Source organism: Phalangium opilio, unplaced genomic scaffold (genome assembly GCF_054372755.1).
Source record: "Phalangium opilio isolate 3A_F unplaced genomic scaffold, DU_Popi_V2 ptg000017l_1, whole genome shotgun sequence".
In the NCBI taxonomy this organism is placed as follows: domain Eukaryota; kingdom Metazoa; phylum Arthropoda; class Arachnida; order Opiliones; family Phalangiidae; genus Phalangium; species Phalangium opilio.
In genome coordinates this window covers 6,161,587-6,183,882 of record NW_028324151.1, presented here as the reverse complement: position 1 = coordinate 6,183,882, position 22,296 = coordinate 6,161,587, and the positions used below count along the sequence as shown (strand labels likewise).

Genomic DNA, 22,296 nt, shown 5'->3' with positions numbered 1-22,296 from the left:
ACGAGGCCGGAGGGAAAGCTACCTTACAGGGGAACCGAACACGTGCATTTCCTACGAGCCCCTGTAGAAATGTGTTTCCTGCCGCGCTTTGCTGTCCACGGAAAAGCCACCTAACAGGAACTAGGCCTAGTAATATTTTCCATTTACTCTATGCAAACAGTTTAATGGAAAAAAGACATTGTATTTTACTGTCACGTGTTCGAACTAGAACAATGCCAATAGTAGAGGCGACACTCATTAATATTAACACTTACTAAATTATTAATAAAAACACTAATCACGTTTAGGGAGATGTAGCGTTAGTAACAAACAGACAAAGCTGAGTCGTTCTTAGTAATTAATAAAGAAAATAGAAGCTTTTGATGTAAATCACAATTTGTACGTGAAAACCGAAAACAAACAGAAATCATAATGGCAGGTAGAAAAGTCGAGCTCTTACTTAGCCGGAAATAAATTATTCAAATCAAACCCAAATATGATTACAATCAAACAAAACTTTGGTATTTTCCAGGTATGTTTTAAACGAATTGGGTTTTAATGGCTTATTCGCGTGTTTTACTTGCGCAGCGTGGTTTAGATATTAGAGAAAGAATGTTCCATAAGTTTATAAGATATGTTCACCATAAGTTTGTCACTGGTAACTTAGAAACTGGAGCTTGTCATGAAGTGATTGAGGTAGGTCATAGATTCGAGGTAAAGCGAAGGAGGCCTGGAGAGGCGCTGCTGTCAAAGGCTTAGTACAGACTAAATAGGACCCAGATGGAAGAGCTGCAACCTAAAATATAGTGCATTTCTCCATATTCCTATATTATCTGAACAGAAAATCTATAGTTTTCAATCCAAAACAATCACTAAGATAATTAAAAATCAATAGATAATAGAAGCTATTGATTCTTCTCAAACAGCTAAACCACTCTGTAACACTGATAACATAAAAACCCAACTTCCGTACAATTTCACCTCGATAGGTACATTAGAAAAATTTACTTCAAAACTAAATAAATATTTTAAAATAAAACTGAAAAGGTTAACAACAACGCATTCTTAAATCTGATAAAGAACGTTTTTATATAGTTTTTGATTAAAATACATCTTAAAATAACAAAAAACAATTCTCCACTAGTCTCGAATAAAAATAGTGTCGGTAGCTAGCAATTATATTTCCAATTGGCCGCTTTTATTAATTAAAAAGCGGTAGAGCATCATGCAGCATTAATTAGCATTATAAGCGGATGAGAAGACATTAGTTCATTATCCAATTCCTTTATAATTAAGATCCTCGAATATTTTTTTTAAATTTCGTTTCTCACATTCTTATTCGTTTGCTATTTTTATGCTCTCAGTTCTAAAAATACTTGGAAATTCAAATTCTCTATTCCAAACTTTCTATAAGTCTTTTAAGACCATTCAAGCGATTTTTCTGTATATTTTTGTTTTGGTAACAATTAAAAAGTTTTCTCAAAACCCGTTTTTATAACCTCTACATTCCCACGCCCTTCTTTATTATCCTTGCTTTTAAATTTTAAATTCCCTCTCTATGCAAAAACATACTTGGTTATACCAATACATACAGGGAGTTTTTGAATGGTCAGTCTTAAATTAAGGGGGACGAGGATGTTCTTTGGGTGATTTTGAGTCGAAAATGTTCTATGAGATTTTGCAGCCCGGGCCATTGTTTTTGAGTTATGATTGGAGTGTTTTAGGGATGACCCCTTAGTTAAATTACCATTGTCTTCCAGTTCGTAAAATATTCCAATTTTAACTTGAAAACAGTGGCGACTCAAAATCGCCCAAAGAACATCCCTTTTAATTTATGGCAGACTTATCAGGAACACCCTACCACATCTTTCACAGTAATCTTTTCAAAATTCTTATAATTTTTCTTTACCTAACCTTGTTTATAGCTATCATTTTAAAAATAAACAAATATTTACTAAAATTGGAGCAAACCCTTGGGTAGAAATATACCAAAATAAAACTCAACCCTATAAGATTTTCTAGTTAGCAACCAATCAGGGAAAACGATATAAACCCGAGTAAAAAAATCTAGTAAGAAAATATTCCCAAGTTAAGAAGTTGAGATTATGTACCGTGATGTAACGGTTTTAAGCCTTTTGGGTATTCATTCGTTCGTAAGATTAAGCTAACATTTCAAGAGCCTTAACATATCTTCAAGTGGCGCCTCTCCTTAAACTCTTGGCGTTCGTTCTAAATTGAAACCAAAGGCGTTCAAGCCTGGAATCGGGACTATCTTTCAACATTCCCAGCACTTTCTACCGTATTGTTTTCATTTCAAAAAATACTACCATCTTCAAGAACTCCCAACGTACGACAAATATCTTCAGTCGTGTTTAAGATTAGAGCTAATAAAGTCAAAGGCTGCTTAAAGGAAAAGTTCAGGCAAGAAGTGATATCTAGTTTATTAGGGAGAAGGTGTGAGATGGCCAAGTATTCGCGGGCCATAATCCCAGTCCCCCCTTTCAAAATACAAGGGGGGACGTAAAAGGAGGCCGGGCTATTTCGCCTCTCCTCAGTCGGAAAATACACTGTAATTTTCGTCATTCGCGTCGCGCTGAGGTGAGTTTTCAAGAACCAATGAGATGCTGGTTGCAATTTAGAGGCGGGGATTAACTCCGGACCTTCGTTTGGACAGGAGATAAAGCGAATTTATACCTTCTCCCTAATAAACTAGATATCACTTCTTGGTTCAGGTATGCCTTAAAAGAATGAACTAAATTAAAATAAATTATCTTTTATTACAATATGATAATTAGCATTTAATTAGTCTTAAAAACGAGAACTACTGTACCGCCATTACTTTAGTGGCGTCTGCTAAACCGAACCTCTTACCCTTACCTCTCTCAGTCCTGTGAGAATTCAACCAATCCTGTAGGGGTAAGAGGTTTTCGCTAGCAGACGCTACTAAATCAATGGCGGATGGCGCAGTAGTCCTTGATTATTTTTAAGACTAATTAAATGCTAAATTTACTTAATTTTTTAATATTTAATTCCTTTTATATTTAGAAAAAGGCCCTTATAATAAAATGTTTCCTGAACTTTACCTTTAAGAGTAAGGTAACCATATATAGAATCTCGTGAAATTCCTTCACTAGCTCATATTCGATAAATAACTTTGTGGCTCGGAGCGATTTTTAGCAGTGAGTCTTTTCTTTTTTCTCTCTCTCTTCATCTTGTCTAGCTAGAGTTCAACTTGGGATGGATATTTCGCGCTCTGTCAGCACTAGTGACCCTTTTTTTATTCCAAGTGTCTCCAAAGTTTGCTTTTGGAGACTTATCTGAAGGGTTTAATGCCTTTTTCTGGGTGAAAGGAAGATGTTCCTATTTAACCTTACATTGAAATTTAGGGATCAGGGATTGCAGTTTATGTTATAGGAGTTGGGACAAGCGACGTGGATGGTAGATAAACTTGGCCAAAATCGCCTCTTATCACCTTTTAAGTATTTTCATCGGTTTCTGCCTATTCAATCGCTTTTCTAGGATAGTGATTCTAACTCTAGTGAAGAAGAGTCAGAACTGTGTTGATTTCATTATAGAAACTTTTAGGGTACAGAATAGCCCTTGTATGGACGGACACCTAAACAAACCAAAACGCCGCGAGTTTTCAGATTCAAATTTCCTGAACTTTCCCTGACCTTTTTCTACAATTTTTCCCCTGACGTTTTAGGTCCAATTGTTATTGTTCTAAATATAAGGATTAGTGATATAAGTAAATAATGCAGTTTAAATCGCAGATAATGAATATTTAAGGATAGGACCGAGTTTATAACGTCACCTAGATGGATTGATGAACCGCAGATATTTAGGAGCTTAATCAAATTCCCTAATAATAATTTTCTGACTTTGTTGAAATTCCCTGAATTTTCCCTGATATTTTTGGCCAATTTTGAAATTCCCTGAATTTTCTTTGACTTTTTTGCCCATTTTGAAATTCTATAACTATTCCAGGTTTTCCCGCAACCCTGGGGTGACACTATTTATTTTTGACCTACAGGTCACATGGGTAAATCCATTCAAACTATACAGTATATTTACAGCAATGCTGGGAATTGAGCAGAAAATGTCGTATTATTTAAAATTTATATTGTACATATTTTAAGCTTAATTTTATGAAATAATTAAATAAATTTAATTTTAAACTAATCCGTCTAATCAACGGACTTCGTCAAGACACAGACATACCTTTAAAATGTCTTTAATTAAAAAGAATTATCCTAATCGCTGAAGCCTTTCCTGAGAAACTGTAACTCCATATTCATGGGGGAAATTCGATCAATTCATTATTAATTAATTCATAGCAAACTAAGACCCTGGTTGCCTCGAGTGCACCGCATTACATTACCATATACGTTGACAGTTCAAAATTTTAATTTCAATTTAAAACTCTTATTTCCCAATAGACCTAGCTAGCTATCTGTACATCCAAACGTTAAATTTAAAACGGTTCCTTCATTTAATATTCTCATTTCCCGGCAATTCATTAGAGACATGTAGAGTTATGTCGTGATTTAACCAAAAATTAATGTATTTTAAAAAGGAATATCTCTTCTGGTAAACGAGTCTTCCGATATTTTGACTTTTGGAGAAATTTGATTTTAAAATACTATAGTGTTCACGAACTAACGATTAATGACTTTAAAGGGTTATCAGGTATAAATTATAAACATATCGATAGCCTTCTACTGTATTCACAAACGCAACGCGTTCGCGTAGCCCCAGTTAAGCTACTGAAGCGCTAAAGAGTCGACATCCATAATCAGAAGGGGATAATAGAAGAAGCGTGACACTCTGTATCCTCTTAATACTTTAGTAATGCAATATGATTCTCCCCTTTTTGTTTTCTCTGCCGCTCATCAAACTTCAGATGGGTATCGCACCGTGCTAGAGTGAATTCTATAACTGTTTGGTAATGTACTAAATCCCCAGTTAGTAATCAACCCACAACCCTTGATTGTCTTGACGTGGATGGGACAAAAATCCACAAGCGCATGCTCCTTGGAAATCAAATAGTTAAGCGCTAATAGACTTAGTAATGATGAGGGAACTATTTTTCGCGTATGTGATTCGGTTTAGTAACCTTGCTATAATAAATGTAACCTTGATGTTGGGAAGAATCATGTTACAATTACCCCGCATTGTAGTTGGTGCACTTCTCTCTAAGAGAAGTATTATATACTTCTGAGTATATTAACTCTATCTGCGCGAACACTCTCTGAAAGAAGCCCCAGTTTGATATGAAAGGATGCTTTCCATTCAAATATCCAGGACTACGATATTACAAACGTTAATCTCTCTTTACAATCGGGATGGGAAAACCAATAACCGAGCTTAGGGTAAATGGTTGTCCCGGCGGCACCCCTAGACGCTTTCGTCCAATCACTGACATTGAAACTAATGGATACGCTAAGCCTAACCCCTAGTACAAAACTAGTGATTCCTTTTTATTGATATTTAAGATTTCTCTTCAATATTCTGATTACGTAAGTTATTCCATCCTGGGTCAAGAATTTTTCAAAAGAGAAATTTAAATATACAGATAGAAATATTAGGCCAAAAATTTATTTATATTCATCTTCGCTGCATTGATCCAAATCATCCGGTTCGGAATAAACAACATTTTTGTTCCCTTTGGATAAGCAACTTTAGGAACAAAGGGATTATTGCAGTTCCCCTGAAGAATGCAATCTATAAAGAATTGATGTAGTGCGCGGGAAAGTGATAATACATAAGAATTCTTACGGGTCCATTTCTATAGGGTTCAGGGTTCGTATATTGTCAAAAAATTTCGAAATCGAATCCTATGACTTAACCTTATTTTCCCATGTTAATTTTCACTTAATTTCTCGATAATTTAAACTTAGTTTGGAAATATCAGTCCAGTTTTAATTGAGTTTCCGATTGATGATTTTCTACATTTCACGTTTTTGCTACTTTAAAAAAGTAATTTATATTTTCCCGACCTATATACTCAGAAATATACGTTTTCCCAACCTATGTACTCAGATATATACATTTTCCCAACCTATATACTCAGTGTCTTACATTTCCCCAACTTATACACCCAGAAATTTACATTTTCCCAAACCTATAAACTCAGAAATATACATTTTCCCAACTTATATACTCAGTAATTTACATTTCGCAACTCCCTCGCATTTTCTCTATATCATTCCTCGTATCTCAGTTCTGATCATCCAGACCTGCACCAACCCTGATAAATAATAATAATATTGGGAGGATTTGCGCAAGTGAGTCTAAATAGCATAGGAAATAATACTATATAGTATATTAACAATGAATGGAAGAAGAATATCAACCTGCAACAATGACATTGTGTCATTTCGCCGAAGATAGAATAATAACCCTGCGTGTCACCAACTCACCATGCAGTATACATTGCGAATTCAAAAGCTATACGTTCGAAGGACGTATAAAATCAAATGTTTTAGAGGGTCTAGAACTATGCCTATTTTACCTACATATTATAAAACACCCCGCAACAAAGCATAGACGCTAATTTTCAAGTAATTAACGGTACGGTAATTACCTGCAGTTTAAATTAACTAATGGAAGGTAGAACTTTGACCTTTATACGTTTTTCAAGAATGTATTACTTAGATAACCATTAGGCATAAAGTCACGTAGAATAATCGGAGTTGACTCGCGTGGTAAGCTTAGAGAGGCACGATTATTAATACACCCAAAACATGACCCCTTTAAAATACAATTTTTTGCAATAAAAGTGTATAAAGGGTTAAAAACAAAAAACACTCACGTATTATTCCATGAAAGCGTGAAGACGCCCTAGACCTTTATGAAAAATGAAGAGTATTTTGCGGTTTTGTTGACAATTTAATGGAAATGACGTAGATATGAGTCATCTTTGGTAAATCTATGAAAAGAATAAAAATTAAATATTACTCATCAGCCCTTGTATTAGTTTCTGGCTCCCATTTTAAAAGATGGTGGCAAATCCAAATCCAAAAGCCATAGGGAACAGTGTTTCAAAATATTACAGAAATCTGTTTAAATGTACGGACATTGTTCCACAAAGAAGGTTTTTTCCAAGAAAAAAAGAACAGAAGTGACACTGGGAATCTATATGATGGGGTAGGAGCTTGTGCCACATCCTTTTATTGAGGTCACCGCGTGACCCCAAGCATCATGAGTTTCCATAAGTACCTGCGCACATCTCGCAGTTTCATCCTTACACAGTGAAGACGGGTATAACTATAATTCCAATATTGAACATAGCTTATCCTTTCTCCCGGTATAATAATACATAGATAATAACTACTTAAATTATAAAGCAATTTTCTAGAATTTAAATAACGCACGTTTTCTTGAATGAATAAATAATTAATTTTACAAATTATAATATCGTTCACACCCTTCTCCGAATTTCCCTAAAAATGAGAAAGAGATATCAGAGTATCTTCAAGCATGCACGCCCTGAAACAATGCACCACTCAAACCCAATGCTACTTTGCATTTAACTCAAAGGTACGAATAGCAATATTATGACGTAAAGACCAAATTAAGAACATTCAAAGTTGGAGTGGGTCAGCTGACAATAAGGATATTTTGGAGTTTTTTTTTTTTCTTTCGGTAATATCTGGTAATATCGCCTTCACGCAAATTAGACAAGGCGGCGACTAATTGGGGACGAACGAGCTTGATGAAGACGGAACGAAATGACAACGCGTGATATGATGCAAAAAAATTAATTGCAAAAAGTGACGCGATGACATTTAGTGAATGAACTCGGGTTAATTGATAGCGTAGTGGTGGAATGAACGTTTCAGGCTATGATTGCAATCCATCCCTTTTAAGGAACTGTAAAGTATAGGCATTGGCAGGTGACTAAAAATTATTTGGAATACGTCACAGCTACCACGTGACGCCAAGATCCAAAGACTGGACACCTAGTCCACGAAAAGGTATGGTTTTCGACATAAAACGAACAAATTTCTTTGAACAACCCCTCTTTTCGGACACGTACCTCTCACCAAATTGGAATTAAATGAAAAAAATTGTTGCAAAGTGCACTTGAACGTAAGAGCTAAAAAATTATGGGTTATTAAACGTTCCAATGAGGCTATTAACCTTTCGCTGGTACCCGGGGTCGGGGTCATTATGATGAAAATAAATGAACGAACATCCATCATTTTCGATCGAGTGTGCACTGTCTTATTCAAGTCATCCTTATGCCTTTTCGCTTAATATCCCTCTTAACTCGAGTTCTCTCTTTCAATTCAGTTCAAAGGATTGATGAGAAACTGCCATTTTTTCCAAGAAGGTTAAAGAATCTGTTTGTAAACGGCTCTTGAAACAAATTATCATCCTCATCAATCACGCATAGGAAAGCAGATTTTCGCTCAATTAATTTAAGTTTGAAACTTTGAATCAATCTAATTAGGGACTAAGTATATGTTGTTGAAACGATACTTTATCAATATAATTAATAAGGCTATAATATCTAATATTAATTTATGCGATTGAATAAACTGTTCTTTTAGTTAATGAGATGTAGGACACTTAAAACTAATTCGATATTATGTGAATATAAATTTCACTTTTGAAAAACTTTCTGCATTCTGATTCAAAAATGTTCTATCTCCATTTTGATACAAGGGACACTGTTTTCGAGTTATAATTAGAGTGTTTTATTAATTGATGACCCCTTAATTAAATTAGAAATCATTGTTTTAATCAGTTTCTTAATTAAATTTAAGGGGTCATCCATAAAATACTTTGACCAATCTTAACTCGAAAACAGTGACCCTTGTGGCAAAATGGAGATAGAAGTTACATTTTATACTCAAAATTGATTTTCCAAAGAACATACCCCTTAATTTATGTCAGTCAGACTTATCATAAACTATAAAAGTACGAACATAATAGTTAAATATTTCTAATTAAGCGGAGGGGCAACTCAGCTTATAGAAATCCAAGCTTAACACACAAGGAATTAGAATTCCGGAAGTAAATCAGAAAATGTCCTTCCTAAATCTGAAATCTCACGAGCCTAAGCTTATAACAGTATAACTTCCGCGTCCCAATCCATAAGATTAGAGCCCGGACAGGCTGAAGATAGTTTGTCGTTATTGACTTTAGATTATAGAGTCTTTTCCCCACTCTTTAGTATACCTAAATCTATAAGAGATTCGCGTTATCGTGTTAGTGCATCTACAACAACCGAAATAGGCTTATTTAGGGGGTTTGCGAATCCCCCCTCTTTTTTTGGCCTAATATAAGTTTACCGGGCGAAGATTTAGGGTTATTGGTATGCTACGGTACAGTAGCTTTTGAAGAGCGGTGGCTATGGCGCCCAAAAGATGCAAAGAGGTAGCGGACCAATAAGGTTTGAAAAGTGAATTATGGTAAATCTCTTATATGGCCCACATTTATAGTCATTTATAGGAAAGTGGGTGAGTAGAGGGGAGAGCCACTCGGTGTACCTTTTACTGTACTAAATAGAAGACGCTTACGTAATCTTTAAAAGCCCCATACCCTTGAAAGTGATAAAATGATTACGAGTAACTCATAATAGATTTACTGGGAGTCTGAGAGAGATGGTTAGCCCCTCGGTCAAACGCCAAGAGAGAGAAAGAGGGAGGTAAGGAGGAAGGGGGTGATGGTGTAGACAGTAGAATGAAAAATACTTCAAAATTATTGTCTAGAGCATACACATTACGTTCGAACTGAAAAGAAAAGAAACTTTAAACTTAAGAGTTGCCAATACTATTAAAACTTTGAAGGTACAAATAAAAATTTAGCTAGTAAGTGTCTCGTACAAGGTTCATACAACTTTTGGAAAACCGATATTCCTGAGTTTTCCTGGTATTTTCCCATAAATTTCCCTGACTTTCCTGGTCTTTTCCCATATATTTTTCATATCTTTGCAGGTCTTTACTCAAACCTCACAAATTTCCCTGACTTCCATGAATTTTACTTAAAATACTATATTTCCCTGAGGTTTTTGTGGACTACTTATTTCCCCGAGTTTTCCAGGTTTACCAGGTTTGTATGAACCCTGTAGTAAATGACCAGCCAATGAATATGGAGAAACATAGACGGTCCATGAATGCCATTACTTTCAAGGTCTACGCTAAAACTTCATCCGCGCATGCAGTATATAGTTCGGAGTCTCGAAACACTTTCTAAATGCCCTTCTAAAAAAGAAAGAAGGCATTTAGGCCCACCTATTTATGAACCAAAATGTTCCGAAGTCTCCGCCGCTCCTCTCAAAACGAAAGGCTTGTAAAGTGCTTCCCTTAGGCCTAAATTGAGTTAAATGACGTTTAAAGGCGGCATCCATGAAATATGGTCGGAAGCACTTCGAAACTGGCCAGCCAATATAGGAACACTTCAACACCCACTAGCCTAAGCCACAAATTTCTCGTTAAGGTAAAAAGCAAGCTATAAAGGAAGCCGCTTGGCGCTTGCTTTCAACTTACTAACTAATCTCGCCACTAAATCATTTTTCTTTCATTAGGAACATTTACTTTACTCGGAAGTAATAATTTTCTAAGCTCAAAATTACCAAAAAGATAAACTTTAACGATGTACCTGATGCTAGCTAACTTAAGGCATTCAGGAAAGACGACCTTCTTAAATTGTATAAGATTTAGCAGGGATTTTCCCATCATGTATTCATAATGATAGTTTAATTGGTTGCATAAACTTAATTAACAAATTTAAATGAGCGTTCTTAATATGAAAATATTTTTTTTAGAAAGATCGTATAAACGATGTAAAATAGGTTGTCTTAAGATATTTAATTGCCCCTATCAAGAAGTGATATCTAGTTTATTAGGGAGAAGGTATAAGATGCCTAGGTATTCACGCGCCATAGTCCCAGTCTCCCTTTCAAAATACAAGGGGGGACGTAAAAGGAGGCCGGGCTCTTTCGCAGCCTCTCCTCAGTCGGAAAATACGTGTAATTTTCGTCATTCGCGTCGCGCTGACGTGAGTTTTCAAGAGCCAATGATATGCTGGTTGTAATTTAGAGGCGGGGATTAACTCCGGACCTGCTACGTTTGGACTGGAGATAAAGCTGGAAATGTGGCCAATTTATACCTTCTCCCTAATAATCTAGATATCACTTCTTGGTTTATGTCAAACGTATCACTCCACCTGGGTGGCTGTTTCCATATTTTAGGGGTCAATCAATGTTTGGATACAAATACCCCCGTAACTGAATGTTGTAGACCACATAATCTTCAACCACTTTCCACTCAGCTTGCCCCAAAGAACACAATGTATAATTTATGGTATACTTTTCATAAACATCCTGTAGTAGTTTCAAGCTACAATATTACAACAAAGTATGTATTTTGTTTGGTCTGTCTATAGATATATCACTTTAATGGTTCGTAAGCAAGCTAAAAACCCACGAAACAATTAAAATATTTATGCTTTCATTTTTATGCCATGGCTACTGACTGAAAACGTCCAAGTAATAAACAAGGCATGATCATTAAGTCCCAAAATCTATTTAGTTTCAAAAAAATGGAAATAAACCATTCTCATCAACAAGTCAAAATAAAAAATACGTAACGACGAGTTGCTTCAAATGAAGGCAATGCACGCGAAAGTATCGTTTCCAGCGAGAGTACAGTATACAAGTACTAAATTTAGCGCATTGTTTGACGTAAGGCAACATAAAAAAGCAATACAATGCATATTCTAAAGGTCATACTTGCTATAGTTAAGCATAGGACAAATTGCTATAAATCTTTTTCTTAAAATAAAATCAGATTTTTAATTATATTTAAATATATTAATATGTATTAATTAATTAAACTATAATTAAGGAAATGAACTACAATTAGAATCTCTTAGGAGAAGCCATCTTACAGGCTGAAAAACCGTAACGTATTTTCTACCTGCCCCTGTAAAAATGTTTCACACGCTGCACACCCCGGTTCACGGAAAAGCTAACTTACAGGCGATCAGAATGATATTTATATTTCGAATGTTAATTGCTATGCATAATAGCATAAGTTTATCAAATATATTCCATAAGTATGACACTAACCATACTTTGTAATGCTAGAGACTTACTAAGAGATAGTTTGAGAACGACAAGCGAGAATTGAATTCGTACACTCGGTGGTTAGTTTTGCAGGACTTATTTAGTCTGCAGTACTAAGCCTTTGACAGGGCCTCACCAGGCGTCGCCTTACCTCGAATCTATGACCTACTTCAGTCACTTCATGACAAGCTCCACTTTGTAACCAGTGACAAACTTATAGAGCATATTTTAGGAACTTATGATAATAGTGTAGCAGACTTTGTTAAGTATCCAAGGCCTCGTTAGGCCTAGCTTCTTTTGCAAAATAATATAAATGGAGCGCTCAAGCAGTCCATGGAAAAGAAAGTCGAGTCAGGTTGAAATGAAAGGCCAAAAAACGATTAACACGACGACGCTCGTATACTACTCTGTCGTGAAAGCAAATCATTGTTTCCTAAGCCTACTTTGCATGACGTTTATTTTTATTATACAATACGGTTTCTGAGTTTATGCAGAGGGAATACAATGCAAAGGAAGAACTTGCATCGATGGCTTTTTTCCAAATGAACATCATATGCTTTATTACCTATCTATACGCGAATACTTAGATTTATGCGAAAGAAGTCCAGCAACCCTTCCCTACCGAGTCCAGCTTTTTCATCAGAGCGAGAGCGAGAGAGAGAGTAGGGGGAGTTCTGTAGATGTTTCTTTCATGGCCTAGAGAACCTAGACTTTAACATCAAGAATCACGTGAGACGTTCCCTCTTCTAACGGCATGCGCCGAAGGAGATGCGCGTATGAGAACCAGCTACATGTATGAAGTTATTTACCTTAGCCCTTTCTATAAAGCTACCACCCCTATATAGGCTCCCTGCTTACAATTTGCTAGTTTCTACGGATACCCAACCAAGGATAGATTTAATTTTAGAAGTAGGAATGGAGAACAGAGTAATCTGGGCTCGCGTCAAAGTCCCGGACCCCCTTCCACGGGACGGAGGGGTATGAAAGAAGAGGCGGGTCATAGCGAAAGAGGTAAACAACGTCATCAAAACGAAGCTTAAGTGAGCCAATAAGACAATTTAAACTTTTCGTTAGGTGTTGGAGGGAGGGGCTCTATACTGGGTGGTCTATGAGTCGGACTGAAGTAAATACTAACCGTTTTCCATTCCTACCTCTAAAATTAAATCTATCCCTGACCCAACCAAGTTAACGTACTCAATTTTTGCAGTTTCATTAGTTAGAACATTATACCGCGGTTGATTGTGTGTATGTGTTATGAATCAATACCAATAACTATTTCTATAAACAGAAAATGACATTATATAATAGTTGTCACGATATGCCACGCCTTTTTTTAGTTACCTTAATATATTACTTTGAAAAGAAAAATAGTGAATAAACTCTTGTGTAAATGGTTTCTATGAAAATAGTCTATTTTTAGATATAGTTATTGTGTGCTGAAATAAATAAATAAATAAATAACGGTTAGTTAAATTTAAACTATAACGGGAAGGTGAAAGATCGTTGAACCAAATTCAGGGTGCAAATATAAGAAATGGGATGAGATACAATTTAGCTTAATTACTCGATACTGCTTGGAGAGAGGAAAAAGATACCGTCATAAAAGTAGAGCGCTGATTGGTTAGCTAGAGAAGCAAAGGGTTAACAACAACTATTTTTAAGAGACTCATTAAACATTTAAAATGGATCATTTATCTCTCCGCTGGTTTGCCGAAAAATGTCTCATTAATTTAATTCATTTAAATTGAATTAAGCATTGAAATAAGATTTTGTGAAGTTTATATAAGAGTGATAAAACATTTGCCTCTTTTGAAATTAAATAAGGATTTTCAAATCAATTTTCGTCTTCCTTAGGGACAAAAGACTCTTGGTAATTAATTAAGAGAGATTACAAATAATTACGAAACAGAAAAAAAAATAAAAAAATAAGCCCTAAATTTCCACAAATAAAACTATCCTAGTCAAAAAAGAAATTCACAATACAGGGTGTTTCTGATAAAACTTTCATAAATTAAGGGGGATGTTCTTTGGGAAATCAATTTTGAGTCGAAAATGTAACTTCTATCGCCATTTTGTTGGCCACAAGGGACACTGTTTTCGAGTTAAGATTGGTCAAAGTATTTTATGGATGACCCCTTAAATTTAATAAAGAAACTGATTTAGACAATGATGTCTAATTTAATTAAGGGGTCATCCCTAAAACACTTAAATCAAATCATAACTCGAAAACAGTGTCCCTTGTGGCAAAATGGAGATAGATAGAAGTTATTACATTTTAAACTCAAAATTGATTTCCCAAAGAACATCCCCCTTAATTTATACCAGCCATACTTATCAGAAACACCCTGTATAACATAAGAGTAACACAAAATTCGCGTTAAACGAAAAATTATTCTTTCAAATAAAATCTTCCAATAATAAAAATATTTCCATCCACGGTATTTACAAAAATTCAAAAGGTGTGATTAAACCCTTTGAATTATACAGGGTGTTTGTGAAAAGTCCATCAATAATGAAAGGGCGTATTTATTGGGCCATTTTGAGTCGAAAATGTTCTATGACATTTTGCCGTCCGAGCCACGGTTTTCGAGTTATGATTTGAATATTTTAGGGATGACCCCTTCATTAAATTAGCGCTGTCTTTCAATTTCTTAATTAAATTTAAGGGGTCATCCGTAAATTACTCCAATCATAACTTGAAAACAGTGGCCCGAACGGAAAAATGTCATAGAACATTTTCGACTCAAAATGGCCCAATAAATACGCCCTTTCATTATTGATGGACCTTTCACAAACACCCTGTATAAGAGTTTTAAATCAAATGGAGAGAGTGTGTGTTCAGGCGCGAGGTCTGAAATTTCACGATACCAAAACGCAACAAAGAGAAGCTAAAAGCGTGAAGATACTTATCAAAAGACCGCCTGCACTATTGTGTATAAATAAACTTCAATCCTTTAGAGCCTTACTTAATATTTAAGCTTATAGAAGTCAAAAACCGGGTCCATTTCCTCCTGTATATGAAAACATCATATAGTTAAGCCTAAAATGCTTTCGGCAATGCCCTTAATCTCTTTGAAAATAGCAATAGATGTTCTTACATCACCATTCGTACTTTAGAGTCACTGCGCATTAGGGATTATGGTAATATTGTTTTTTCCATTGAAATGCATGTGACTTTTCAAATAAAATTGCCTATAGCGGATTACGGGTTTTGTTGGCATCATATTAAACGAAAATAACAAACATTTCATAGGTTTGAAAATATATATCTATATATGTTTTCTTTGAGTGGTTGTATACGCTTACGATTTTGCTGCAATGTTGACGATTCTGCGGCAGGTAAAAGCCATCTAGTATAATCCGATTTTGATGAAAAAGGCACTCGGAAAACCAGCGATTCAAAGTTATTTAAATGCAGATTTATATTTACTGCGAAAATGGAGAGATATGTGAGGAAGGCTTTGTGGTTCTTTACGATATGGATGCTGTTAAAATCCAACTTTATTTAGAGGGTTTGCTTAAAAGCAAAGAACCCTTCAAAATAAACTGAGTCATGCTGGAGAAGATTATTTGACGTTTATCTAAAATTTAAAATTCACAGGGTTTTTTGTCGACTTAAGACCAGCTACCGTATTATTACTAGATAACTGTCATACAGTGGAACCAATTCCACCCTGGTTAATTGCCCACTATAATTGGCGGGCATTTTGGAAAATGGGGCAATCATAATTTCCATTAGACATTTTAAGATATTGTTATAAAAACGTATAGAGTCAGACGTTTCAAACTTATAATTATTTTAGGTTTAAATTTCTGAAATACTTCAGCAGCGTGTCAAACCTTATTTCAAACATGAAAATTTAAAAGTACTTGGGATTTTTCTCCTGCCATACTCAAAAGGTCAAATGGGCCCTACGCAGTTTTGGGTTAATTTCTTAAACAACCTATTAATTAAAACCGAACCGACTAGTATTTTGTATGCCAATGATAGTATTTAGCAAAGTATATAGTTGAAATAGACGAATGAAAAAAAAAATTCGTTTCTTCCTTACTTGTAGGCTTAACTATAGTTCCTAATTAAAGCTACTAGTTTTATTAATTAGTTCCTAGTTACAATAAATAGTACCTGGTTACAGTAAATAGTTCCTACTTTTAGTAAATACTTCCTACTTTTAGTAAATACTTCCTACTTTTAGTAAATAGCTCCTACTTTTAGTAAATAGCTCCTACTTTTAGTAAATAGCTCCTACTTTTAGTAAATAGCTCCTACTTTTAGTAAATAGCTCCTACTTTTAGTAAATAGCTCCTACTTTTAGTAAATAGCTCCTACTTTTAGTAAATAGCTCCTACTTTTAGTAAATAGCTCCTACTTTTAGTAAATAGCTCCTACTTTTAGTAAATAGCTCCTACTTTTAGTAATTAGCTCCTACTTTTAGTAAATAGTTCCTAGCTATAGATATAGTTAGTTTCATATGATATTTTCAAAAATTATTCAAATTCCTTTCAGTGTTCTTGAAAACGGAGTGCCACTGTTGATATTAAAATTCTTTAATGACGCAATTTTTAATCTAAAATATAAAAAAATAGTCCAAAGTTGCAATAAAATGGGCTCGGGGTTCTATTTTCCTCAACATTACTTTCAAATTAAATAATATTATAATTTTAACCTTGGTGTCCGTTAAAAATGGCCGAATACCTTTCAACCCTGCCTTATACCTCCTTATATTTAAATTAAAAATTTCTCCCGTAATATTAAACCTTCGTGAAAAACCTCTATAACTAATTTGCATAATCGCTGCGGGCGAAAAATATAGTTTAAAATTTCCAATATCCATTTTACAGCACCTCGTTTTTTTAACACCATAAAGGAAACTTTAAACTTAACTAAGAAAAAACAACAGATAGAGCTTGAATATACTGTAAAATAAACGTGAAAAAAGAGCTTATAGGACACAAGAGTGTTGGAAAATGCCTTGGGCAATGTTTTTCATTCCACACTGGATAAGTATGGAGTGAGAAAATGCGGTAGATTAACTCGAAGTATGAACAAGATGGCCCCGGCCAGATTACACTTTTGCGCGCCCTCTAGTGACTAGAATTAGTATTACTATATTCATTGACCCCGACAAATTTATAATTTTCAGGTTTTTTTCCATTGTTTATAAAATAGCATTCCGATTATGAATAAAACCAATCTAGTAAGAATTTGGTTTACAGTTTAATTAAATAAGTAATTAACTGTAGTGTTCAAGTCTTGGTGGATTAATTAGGCTAGATATACTAATCAATATCCAAGATTTATTCTACCATATGATTATGGTCATTCGTTACATTGGGTGGCAAGGATGCCGCTTGAGTGCGGATAAAGAAGCGAGGAGTGTTCTCTCCTATACGCGATGTACGAGGTTACCTCCCATTTTTAAAATGTGAGTAGTTTTTGGTAATCGCCATCTAATGAGCGAATTCTGTACTTTGATTTTATTCCGTATTTTAAAAATGGCCGCGGACAACAACAATCTTTATGACACAGAGTTAACCCTTTGTCAGGTCCCGAATGAAGTTTGCAAACCCATGATCTCCACTCCCTTAAATCCCTATCACTACTTTTACAGCCAAGAACGGAACATGTTCTACCCCAGCTTGCCATTTTTACTTTTCAAAACTTACTAATTACCAATGAGAATTAAAAAATATGTTCAAATCATCGGATTCACCGAGCCAAAGGATTTCAGACGAAGGTTTTGAACTTCCTGCTTTTGAACGCTAGATGGCTTTAAACACCGACGTTTAAAGAGACAAAAATACCGAATTTTACGCTTTACTTCGACGCTAGATGGCGGTATCAAAAACTACTAAGACGCAATGGCAGCCCCCCTTGAATTTGCCTGGTAAACAGACAATTTGCCATATGTCTAATCAGCGCCACTAGCGGATGGTCTGAAAACTACTCCCATAGAGTCTAGGTATATTTAAGCGGGTTTGCAGAATTTCCGCCAGGTGGCTCGAACGCCGCGCCATCTGTCGGAAATTCTGCAAACCCGCTTAAATATACCTAGTCTCTATGGGAGTAGTTTTCAGACCATCCGCTAGTGGCGCTGATTAGACATATGGCCAATTAGAAAATGGGGGTTACAATCAATCGATATCTGAGGATGGGGCGCCATCTAGGTTGTGTTTGGAATAGGCGGGAATTACGAATATAGCAATACTCTCCCGTGAGATTAAAACCCAGTGACTGTATGAGTCTTAAGATAATGTGAGGGTTTAACAATAAAATTCGAAGATCATTGGCAACTTGTAATATTGCGCTATGCATTTGTAACAGTTTGGTTGAGCTTAATGAGGTAGATTGTAATTCAGATTTAACTTTGTTTAAGTCACTATTTTATACTGTCCTTTATGAGGTTATTGTTATTGTGGTGAAAAGTTTGTTTAAAGTCATTATTTATACTGTCCTTTATGAGGTTATTGTTATTATGGTGAAAAGTTTGTTTAAACTCATTATTTATACTGTCCTTCATGAGGTTATTGTTATTATGGTGAAAACTTGGTTTAGCTGCTGTCTCATAGGTTGAGCCTTTCAGGCGCTCGTCTGTTTCGGAGTGGGTTGCGGCGAATTGGTGTTGCGGATGTGGTGGTGGTCCTTGGGACCAGTGACCCTCGCATTAATTATTATTTTACCGGTCCCACTATAAATTAAATTTCTAAAATGGTGAGAATAAAAAGCACGTAAAGACACAAAAGTAAAGAAGCTGGAAATTCTAATTGAATTTGAATTTTTTACTGTAGGAAAAAGTAGCATATAACAATCCATAACAGTTAACTTTTATTTCTTATCACAATTTTTCAACTAGTTGCCACTAAATATCAATCAACATGTCTAATGATATTTGAAGTTCTTAATCCTTTTCTGAACTAGCCTTATTCCTTATTGCATTTTCCATAAATTCAGCGGCAATATCTTCTCTCGCTATCAGTAAGCCAGATCAAAATCTTGTAATGTGACCATGCACTACTGAGAAATACGATTACTGACAACTAGTACTGGCTATGGTCTAGACTGTCGACTACAAGAGACTCATTCTAGAGTATAGACGCTAGACAAGATCAATAGTCAATAGAATACAAAACTTTTGTAGGGAAGTTGTAGCCAAGGAGTACTAACTACCTAGGAGTAGAATTGGTAGAAAATGAGTTGAGATAGAAAAATTCTAAAAAGGAACCCCGAATTTATAAACTGGTCCCACCGTCTATTTTTTCCAAAAACCCTAATTAATAAAGTGCTCCCTGATACCACTGACCCCAACTTTTGGAATAAATAAACTGGTCCGAGCAATTAATAAACTGGTTTGGGACTTGTAAACCTGTCTTATTTCCTACCCTGTAGTGACGAGCCCATGATGTAAACAATAAAGATGGCCGCGAGCTACGAGGTTTAAGCCTCGGTCTTTAGTGTATCGGGACGGGGAGTCGGGGACTCGGGGTCCGAGTAAAATTGTCCATGCCCATGCCTTTTAATAATTATCTTAATGTTCTTTTTATTGATGATTGTTTATGCCTATTAATATTTATCTTAATGTTCTTTTTATTGATGATTGTTTATGCCTATTAATAATTATCTTAATGTTCTTTTTATTGATGAGCTTAAGTTGTAAATTTTTAATTCGATACTTTCAAAGTAACGTTAATTAAACCTTCAATACCTTGATTTAAATTTTCATTTATAATCCTTATTTAATTTAAGGATGATGTCAGTTTGTAAGTCTCGTTAATTTAATTCCCCCTTTCCCACAGAGAGGGTCTGAAAATTTAAATCACTTGGCAGAGACTGGAGATCTTCAACATTCAGTGACAGACTCTGAATCTCAATGGGCATTTAAAAAACTGTATAAATTTAAATTGAAATTCCAAATTATAATTAAATACTTTTTGTTTGATATGTTGATATTAACGTAATCAATCCTTGAATACTCTATTGGTACTATCAACACCATCGTTAAATTTATTACTTAAATAATATAATTTTTTTTAAATATAATAATCAAATTAGCGACTTATAATTAGTTAACTTTAAATGAGTATGTTTCACTGATTAAAATTACATTTCTAAAAATTGTTAGGTTGATAGCACTTTCATGTTTCATGTAGAAATTTCATATTTCCGTGGATGGAGAGATGAACACGTTGATTCCGTTTGTCGTTGATTGAAATTAGATTCATTTTGATCATAAATTTCATTTTATATTTTGAGTTGTTGATTTTATGAGATTGTTGATTTTATTTTTATAATTATCACTTACGTAACTGTTATTAGTAGATGAACCCAGCGAGAGCGGAAACTGCCAAAATGATTAGTTAATTTTGCAAAGAATCTGCAATTTAATTCTGCAAAAATCTACCTATTATTTTATGTCAGTTCCGTTAAGTGATCATTTAATTTTAAACTTGCCAAACAAATAGTGAGCAATGGTACCTCCGTCCCAAACTAGTTATAGTTTTAAAACGCTGACTCGAGTTTCATTTTGTTAATACATTTAATTTTATTAGTAAATCAACCTGCCTAACTTTTAAGCAGACGAGTCTTAAAAAACGATATCATTGGTGAAATTAGAAAACTCTCTCTGCTTAGCGCGCCTTCTGTCGGGGAGAACCTTAATTTCTTTTTTGATTAATATGATAATATTAATTGTAATGTTTAAGTTCCCAAGTAGAAATCTAATCTTGCCTAGGATTAAAAAGATATATAATAATTATAAATTGCAAAAAAAAATTGCAAGCAACTGTCTCTCCTCCTCTAGCGCGATACAATATATATTCGACAGCATCCAGTGGCGGGCGTCGGGGAGGTGGGGGGTCCATACAGTTGCACAGTTCTCTCTCTCTCGTCTCCCGCTAAACCCACGCAGTAAGTGCGGGCGTCGGGGAGATGGGGGGGGGGGTCCATATCCTAACTCTCTCTTTCTTCTCTTCAGTATAATTTATCTCGCTTTATATTACAAGCAAGCGTGGCTTCGTGGTAGAGCGCGCGGCCGGGCGTCTTCACTGACGTCTCGTATGGATTGGGATATCGCGGGTTCGAGGCCCGGCGCCGACGGGAAAATAATTTCAATTGAAATTAAATACGTTACGCCACCTATGAGGTGTAACGTGAACTACGGATGAATTTCGAGTCGAAAATTCGCGGGAAATTTGAAATTCAAAAAGTTTATTTATGAAGAATCTTATTATGCGGTTACACCAAATCCAGCCAGCCGACCAGCCAACAGAGGTCGGAACAATACTTTCGAGCTCTAAAGAGCGCAAAAGTAAAAACACTATCAGATTAACACTATACTTTCTTTCATTTGAAGTTTAAAATTTGCATATTCAAACGCTTTAGCTACCCATTAATACGCATTGTACCTACTGTAATTTACCGAACTTAAATTACCCCTAATGTATTCTGATTTTCTGAAATAATTATGATTATTCAGGCCTTGCCTGTTTTCCATAATAGTATGAACTGGATAATTTACTGAACTTGAAATGCGGTCAATATTTTTACCTTAGTAAATGTTTTTCTTTTGTGTTAGTCTTTCATTGGTTAACTATATACTACGTCATGTGTTTAAGATTGTGTACTTTCGATGATTTCATTTATGTTCCAACACGATTTGACATTGAGTGTTACGACGATAATTGGTTTATAAAGTAACGTTAGTTAAAGTTCAACCAAATAAATTGATTGTATTTATTTAGATTGTGTAAATGTCAAGCTAATATAAAAATCATTTATTACACCTTCACCAAATGCTTAACCTTTAAGCTACAGTTTATGGAATGGATCAAACCATCATTTATATTTAATCGATAATTCAAAACCCATAATCTTTATCAATCACGCAAAACGTTGGTGGAACCTCCCATACATATACTTTCTTTATCGATTTATTTATTTATTTATTTTCAATATGCAGGGTGTTTCTGAAAGGTCTGGCATAAATTAAGGGGGATGTTCTTTGGGCGGTTTTGAGTCGAAAATTTTGTATGACACTTTGCCCTGAGGGCCACTGTTATTGAGTTAAGATTAGAGTATTTTATGGATGACCCCTCTAAATCGCGCAAAGAACATCCCCCTTAATTTATGACGGACTTATCAGAAACACCCTGTATACCAATTTAAAAAAACAAGTCGGATACAATACGATTGTTGAGTAACAACTACCAATTAATCTACTTCCGGTCCCGGGGAAATGTAC

General features: G+C 35.1%; 2 protein-coding genes and 2 long non-coding RNA genes across 5 annotated transcripts in view; 1 reads left to right on the top strand and 3 right to left on the bottom strand.

Moving 5' to 3' along the window:
• Positions 1-22,296, bottom strand: part of LOC149702729 (uncharacterized) — a 157,899-nt gene that overhangs the window by 103,470 nt on the left and 32,133 nt on the right. The window lies entirely within an intron of this gene.
• LOC149702730 (protein Wnt-4-like) overlaps positions 1-22,296 on the bottom strand; it is a 151,310-nt gene that overhangs the window by 99,410 nt on the left and 29,604 nt on the right. Inside the window, exon 2 of one of the 2 annotated variants that reach the window (XM_089866643.1) lies at positions 6,794-6,910. The exons of the other annotated variant lie outside the window; for it this stretch is intronic. The gene's annotated coding sequence lies outside the window, so the exon portion shown is untranslated. The remainder of the gene's footprint in view (positions 1-6,793; positions 6,911-22,296) is intronic. 2 annotated transcript variants of the gene reach the window in all.
• LOC149702731 (uncharacterized) overlaps positions 1-22,296 on the top strand; it is a 37,611-nt gene that overhangs the window by 5,161 nt on the left and 10,154 nt on the right. The gene's annotated exons all lie outside the window — the stretch shown is intronic.
• Positions 17,337-21,366, bottom strand: LOC149702733 (uncharacterized). The gene is made up of 2 exons (XR_016381846.1): positions 20,508-21,366; positions 17,337-20,443 (listed from the first exon to the last, which is right to left on the bottom strand). It is a non-coding gene; the product is annotated as an uncharacterized LOC149702733 (long non-coding RNA).